Source organism: Microtus ochrogaster, chromosome 21 (assembly GCF_000317375.1).
Source record: "Microtus ochrogaster isolate Prairie Vole_2 chromosome 21, MicOch1.0, whole genome shotgun sequence".
Lineage (NCBI taxonomy): Eukaryota > Metazoa > Chordata > Mammalia > Rodentia > Cricetidae > Microtus > Microtus ochrogaster.
Genome location: NC_022022.1, coordinates 2041470 through 2046960, shown reverse-complemented (window position 1 = coordinate 2046960; position 5491 = coordinate 2041470).

Here is a 5491-nt window from a genome sequence, read left to right as displayed (position 1 = left end):
AGACAGGGTAGACAGACAGGGTAGAAAAGGTAAACAGTTTAGACAGGGTAGACAGGGTAGACAGGGTAGACAGGGTAGATAGGGTAGACAGGGTAAACCAACTGGGTAGACAGGATAGACAGACAGGGAAGCCTGGGTAGAAAGACAGGGTAAACGTGAAGACAGGATAGAGAGGGAAGAAAATGTAGATAGGCTAGACAGGGTAGAGATGGTACAGGGAAGACAGGAGAGACAGACATTGTAGACATGATAGACAGGGTAGACAGACAGGGTTTACAGGTTAGAAAGGGTAGACCACAGTTTAGATGGAGTATGCAGACATGGTACACAACAGGGTAGACAGGATAGAAGACAGAGTAGACATTGTAGACAGTGTAGACAGGGTAGACAGACAAGTTAGCCAGACAGTGTATTGGGTAGACAGGGTAAAAAGACAGGGTAGACAGACAAGTTAGACAAGTTAGACAGGGTAGACAGTAAGGGTAAACAGACAGGGAAGACAGGGTAAACAGACAGGGTAGATTGATCAGACAGGGTAGACAATGGGTAGACTGGGTAGACAGGGTAGACAGGGTCGACAGGGTAGACAGGGTAGACACTGTAGACAGACAGGTTAGACAGACATGTTAGACAGGGTAGTCACGATAGACAGGGTAGACAGATAGGGTAAACAGACAGGGTAGACAATGTAGAGATGGTAGAAAGTGTAGACAGGGTAAACAGACAGGATAGAGTGTGTAGACAGTGTATTTAGGGCAGACAGAGTAGAAAGACAGGGTAGACAGACAGGGCAGACAGACCGATAGACAGGGTAGACAGACAGGGTAAACAGACAGGGTAGACCGGGCAAACAGGGTAGACAGTCTGGGAAGACAGGGTAGACAGACAGCGTAGACAGGGTAGACACGGTAGACAGGGTAGACAGGGTAGAAAGGGGAGACGACAGCATAGTCAGGGTAGACAGGTATACAGACATGGTAGACAGGGTAAACAGGGTATACAGGGTAGATAGGGTAGACAGGGTATACAAGGTAGATGGACTGGGTAGATGCGGTAGTTAGGGTAGACATGGTAGACAGTGTAGACAGGTTAGACAGACAGGGTAAACATGGTAGACACGGTATAACAAGGCAGACAGGGTAGACTGTGTAGACAGGGTAGACAAACAGGGTAGACAGCGTAGAGAGGATAGACAGTGTAGACAGGGTAGACAAGGTGGACAGGGTAGACAGGGTAGACAGGCTAGACAGGGTTTGTTGTGGGAGGTCTTTCCGCTCCTCCAGCCAATAGCAGCTGAGATACCAGCCCATTGGGGCATGGTCTCTCTCTTTAAAAAAGCAGCCACTTCCCTCCTTGCTCTCTCTTACTTTCTGCTCTGCTTCCTGCGACTATACTCCATTACTGATTGTGCAGAGGGCTGTTATCTGGAATGGTGATCTGTAAGGTTTTTCCCCTTTAAATAAATAACTATTCTATTAATCATAATTCCAAACTGGTGTGCTATTGTTTGTGACTTATGCATTCACCTTCAAGGGTAGAGAGTGTTGACAGGGTAAACAGGGTAGATCCGGGAGACATGCTAGACTGAGTAGACAGACAGGGTAGACACATGGTGTAGGCAGGGTAGACAGGGGAGACAGCGGAGACCGGGTAAACAGACAGGGTAGACAAACAGAGTAGACAAGGTAACCACTGTAGACAGACAGGGTAGACAAACAGGGTAGACAGGTTTAGACAGACACGGTAGACATGGGAGACAGGGTAGACAGACAGGTTAGACAGGGTAGACAGAAAGGCTAGACAATGTAGACAGACAGGGGAGACAGGTAGACAGCATAGACAGACTGGGTAGAAAGACAGGGTAGACAGGGTAGACAAGGTAGACAGCGTAGGCAGACAGGGAAGACAGACAGGGTGGACAGGTTAGACAGACAGGTTAGACAGACACGGTAGACAGTGCAGACAGGGTAGACAGCCTGGCTAGACAGGGTGGACATGGTATAGAGGGTAGATAGGGTAGACAGTGTAGACATCCAGGGTAGATAGACAGGGTAGATAGGGTAGAGTTGATAGACAGGGTAGACAGACAGGGTTGACAGGATAGACAGTGTATACAGGGTAGAAAGACAGGGCAGACAGACAGGGTAGACATGGTAGACAAGGTAGACTGGGTAGACAGGTGTAGAGAGCTGAGTGGAGCTGCACCTGATGGTGCTGGCTTCCACCCTCCAAGATCCCGAAAGTGAGTGCTCTCTGTGATAATCAACTCCTATTATGGCTAAGGTCTGACTCATGCTATTATCACGCAATGATTGTCAGCTTCTTGCATATGCGTGGACCTTTGGGCAGTGCCCACCTAGCAATCTGGGGTTTGCAGCCTGTGCTTTTTAAGGGCTTGGAGAGGTTTGCTGGGGGAGAGAGAGAGAGAAAGAGAAGGAGAAAGATTGCTGTGAACAAGGTCCTGAATAAACTGCTTGCAAGAAGAGCTCCAGTGTTGTGTCTTCCTTGCTGGTCGAGGTGGGCGCGACAAGTGGTGGTCCATACAGGGAACCTCCAAACCTCTCTCCGTGAAGCCCAGAACTTGCTGCAGTTAGGGGATGCACTGGACATTCCTCAGGTAAGGCTCGGGATCTGCAACAAAAGCGGGTTTTCCACTCTCACTGGTAGAAGAAGGGAGAGCTGGGTAGTAGAGCTGCGACCAAAGCAGATGGTTTAAAATGAAATTGTACGAACCTAACATTTGTTTCAGATGGGCGCTTCACCTTCGCACCCAATTTTTTTAGCTCTTAAGAAAGGAGTCAGATCAGTTTGCAGGCTAGTGTGGCATTGCTTGAAAGACCAAAGGTATAGCGAAGCAATAGAGAATAGCCAGGCCACCTTAGAGATCCAACAGGAAAAGAGATCTGAGAGAGCAGCCTCTGAAAAAGCTATGTTTGATGTTGGGTCAGGTAAAGGTACAAGGAAAAAGGACCCAGGAAAAGGAAAAACAGAATTATATCCTAGTCTGTCAGAACTGGAAAAGTCGGATATTTCCACTCTCTCAGAGTCTGATGAGCTGTTAGATTTCAAGGTTATAAAAACATTGGCCGAGTCTGTCCAGATTTATGGCATTTCAGTCTCTTTTATGGTGGCTCAGGTGGAGGCTTTACATAGATACGCTATGACCCCATCTGACTGGATGAAACTTGCAAAGGCTTGCTTATCCCCTGGTCAATATTTGGATTGGAAAGCTTTTTTAATTGAATTTGCCAATGCACAGGCTGCAATAAATTTGGTAGCTGGAGGAGCTCAAGCAGTCTGGGATACAGTATAGGGTAGAGAGGGTAGACAGACAGGGTAGACTAGGTAGACAGGGTAGAGAGGGTAGAGAGGGTAGACAGTGTAGACTTGGTAGACAGGCTAGACAGGGTACAAAGGGTAGACAGCATAGACAGGGTAGACAGACAGGGTAGACAGGGTAGACAGTTTAGACAGGGTAGACATGGTAGACAGGGAAGACAGTGTAGACAGAGAGGGTAGACAGGGTAGACAAAAAGTGCAGATGGGAAAGACAGGGTAGACAGGATAGACAGGATAGACAGGATAGACAAGGTAACAGAATATACAGGGTGGACAGGGTGGACAGCATAGAGAGACAGAGTAGACAGAAAGGGTAGACAACAGGGTATACAGATATGGTAGACAGGGTTGACAGGGTAGACAGAGTAGACAGACAGGGTAGACAGACAGGGTAGAAAGGGTAGACAGAGTAGACAGGGTAGACAGAGTAGACAGACAGGGTAGACAGACAGGGTAGAAAGGGTAGACAGAGTAGACAGGGTAGACAGAGTAGACAGAGAGGGTACACAGACAGGGTAGACAGATAGGGTAGACAAGGTAGTCAGGGTAGACATGTAGACAGACAGAGTAGACAGATTAGAAAGGGTAGACAGACCAGGTAGAAAGTCCATGTAGACAGGGTACACAGGATAGACATACAAGGTAGACAGGGTAGACATGGTAGACAGGGTAGACAGGGCAGACAGTGTAGACAAGTAAAACAGGGTAGAAATTGTAGACAGGAAAGATGACAGACAGGGTAGACAGAGTAGACAGTCGGGGTTGACAGGACAGACAGTATAGACAGGGTAAACAGGGTAGACAGTGTAGAGAGAAAATATGACAGACAGGGTAGACGATAGGGTAGACAGTGTAGACAGGGTAGACATGGTAGATAGACAGGGTAGACAGGGTAGACAGACAGGGTAGACAGAGAGGGTAGAAAGGGTAGACAGGGTATACATTGTAGAGAAAGTAGAGATGGTAGACAGGTTAGACATGGTAGAAAAGGTAAACAGGGTAGAGAGGGTAGACAAGGTAGACATGGTAAAGAGGGTAGAAAAGGTAGAAAGGGTAAGAGGGTAGACAGGGTAGACAGAAAGGGTAAACGACAGGGTAGACAAGGTAGACAGGGTAGACAGACAGGTTAGAAAGGGAAGACTGGGTAGACAGGGTAGACATGTTAGACAGTGTAGACAGACAGGGTAGACAGCATAGACACATGGTAGACAGAGAGGGTAGACAACATAAACATGGTAGACACACTTTGTAGACAGGGTAGAAAGGGGAGACAGAGTAGACAGAATAGACAGGGTAGAGATGTTACACAGGCGGTATAGACAGTGTAGACAGCGTAGATAGGGTAGACAGGTAGACAGGGTAGAGAGGGTAGACAAGGTAGACAGGGTAGACAGTGTTAGACAGAAAGGGTAAATGACAGGGTAGACAGACAGGGTAGACAGTGTAGACAGGGTAGACAGGGTAGACAGAAAAGGTACACAGGGTAGACAGGATAGACAGACAGGGTGGAAAAGGGTAGACAGGGTAGACAGACAGGGTGGAAAAGGGTAGACAGGGTAGACAGACAGAGTAGACAGGGTACACTGACAGGGTAGACAGGGAAGCCAATGTAGACAAAGAAGACAGGGTAGACAGAAAGAGTAGACGACAGGGTAGAGAGCATAGACAAATTAGGCAGGGTATACAGGTTAGACAGGGTAGACAGAGAGAGTAGACAGGTTAGACAGGGTAGATAGGTTAGAGAGGGTAGAGACGGTAGACATGGTAGACAGAACCAATAGGGTAGACAGAATAGACAAGTTAGAGATGGTAGACAGGGTAGAGAGGGTAGACAAGTTAGACAGGATAGACATGGTAGACAGGGTAGAGTAGGTAGGTTGGTTAGAGAGGGTGAACAGGGTAGACAGGGTAGAGAAGGTCGAGAGAGTAAACAGGGTAATCAGGGTAGACAGGGTAGATAGTGTAGACAGGGTAGACAGTGTAAAATGACAGGTAGACAGACAGGCTAGACAGGGTATGATGTGGGAATGATTTCTTATTAATAAAGAAACTGCCTAGGCCCATTTCATAGGCCAACCCTTAAGTAGGCGGAGAAAACAGAACAGGATGCTGGGAGAAAGAAGTTGAGTCAGTGAGTCGCCATGATTGTCCC